The 2,003-nt window shown below is 39.3% G+C and overlaps 1 pseudogene; it reads left to right on the top strand.

The window, feature by feature from the left end:
• Positions 1-951: 951 nt before the first annotated feature.
• On the top strand, positions 952-1,793 carry LOC131514218 (tubulin alpha-1A chain-like; annotated as a pseudogene).
• Positions 1,794-2,003: the final 210 nt, after the last annotated feature.

Genomic DNA, 2,003 nt, shown 5'->3' with positions numbered 1-2,003 from the left:
CACCAATAGAGTGACTTGATGAATCATAAAAATGCAAAGGTAATTCAATGAAGACACTTAATCTCTTCAACTAATGGTAGTGGAACAATGGACTTTCCAAATGCAAAATAATTAATTTAGCCCCTGTCTCATAACTTACACAAAATTTAATTCAAGGTAGATCATAAACTTTAATACAAAATGTAAAACTATACAATATCTAGAGAAAATCTGTGTGACCTTGGGTTTTACAATGAGTTTCTCGTTATCTACTTTATCATCGTCTATATTTATATAGGAGATAGGTGTTATTTGAAAACATGATGGCTAACACACTAACAATAACAGATTATCTAGTTCTAACTAATTCAAGAAATATAAACTGTCCATTTGTTTTTAAAATTACAGATACATAAAATGTACAATCCCTCTGCACAACAATATTCGTCTACAGGGCATTCCATAAAGCCCAGTATACTCATAAAATAAATAGTTACAACAGCAGTCATCTAGTGATCAATTTACCAGATCCATATTATCAACAATGGATTTACACAACAATAATAAGTGTAGAGAAAAAGAGATCTATACAAATATACATGGAGGGTTTTGCAATTAATTTATATATTGACACAACAATTTTGTGTAGGTAGAAATATAAAGATAGGATATATATCAGCTATATATAGTTACGTATGGGAATGATAAATTCCCAAATCAGTATAGTGATCATATATTTTCATAAGGGAGAAATGTGTCCATTATGACAATGAGTTTTGATTTTATTCATAATATTTTATTCCTTAAGCTAGAAGAAAGACATATAGTGTTCCATTAAAATATTTCCATTAAAATATTTGATTTCCATTAAAATATTTTCTTACACTGATCGCCTAAGAGTCAGGCTGTTAAGAAGCAACAGTCTCTCCTTTACCTGGTTGCCATCTTCTTGACAGCCACAAAGCAGCAGCCATGTGTGAGTGCATCTCTACCCATATTGGCCAGGCTGATGTCCAGACTGGCAATGCCTGCCAGGAGCTCTATTGTCTGGAACACGGCATCCAGTCCAGTGGTCAAATGCCAAGTGACAAGACCACTGGGGGAGGAGATGACTTCTTCAACACCTTCTTCAGTGAAACAGGTGCAACATACACTAACCTCAATAGGTTAATAGATTAAATTGTGTCCTCCATCACTGCTTCCCTCAGATTTCATGGAGCCCTAAATGTTGATATGACAGAATTCCAGACCAGCCTGGTGCCCTATCCTTGAATCCACTTCCCTCTAGCCTCATATGCTCCTGACGTCTCTGCTTACAAAGCCTACCATGAACAGCTTTCTGTAGCATAGATCACCTATGCATGCTTTGAGCCAGCCAACCAGATGGCGAAATGTGACTTTCGTCACAGTAAATACACGGCTTGCTATCTGTTGTACCATGGCAACATGGTGACCAAAGAATGACAGTGTTGCCATTGCCACCATTAAGACCAAGGATACCATCCAGTTTGTGGACTGGTGCTCCACAGACTTCAAAGTTGGCATTAATTACCAGCCTCCCACTGTGGTACCTGGTACCTGGTACCTGGCAAGCTGTGTGTATGCTGAGCAACACCACAGCCATTGCTGAAGCCTGGGTTCACCCAGACCACAAGTTTGACCTAATATATGCCAAGTGTGCCTGTTATGTGGTGAAGGCATGCACACAGGAAAGCATTCTGAGGCCCATGAGGATATGGCTGCTCTTAAGAAGGATTGAGGAGGTTGGTGTGGATTTTGTTGAAAGAGAAGGTGAAGAAGGAGAGGAATATTAAAATGTCACAAAAGTGCTGCTTTTTATTTTAGTTTTTTTAACGTTTATTTATTATTGAGAGACAGAAAGAGACAGAGCATGAGCAGGGGAGGGGCAGAGAGAGAGGGGAGACACAGAATCCGAGGCAGGTTCCAGACTCCAAGCTGTCAGCACAGAGCCCAGCACGGGGAGCAAACCCACAAACCGCAAGAACATGACCTGAGCTGAAGTC

Source organism: Neofelis nebulosa, chromosome 1 (genome assembly GCF_028018385.1).
Source record: "Neofelis nebulosa isolate mNeoNeb1 chromosome 1, mNeoNeb1.pri, whole genome shotgun sequence".
Classification (NCBI taxonomy): Eukaryota; Metazoa; Chordata; class Mammalia; order Carnivora; family Felidae; genus Neofelis; species Neofelis nebulosa.
This window is presented reverse-complemented; position numbering and strand designations above follow the sequence as displayed.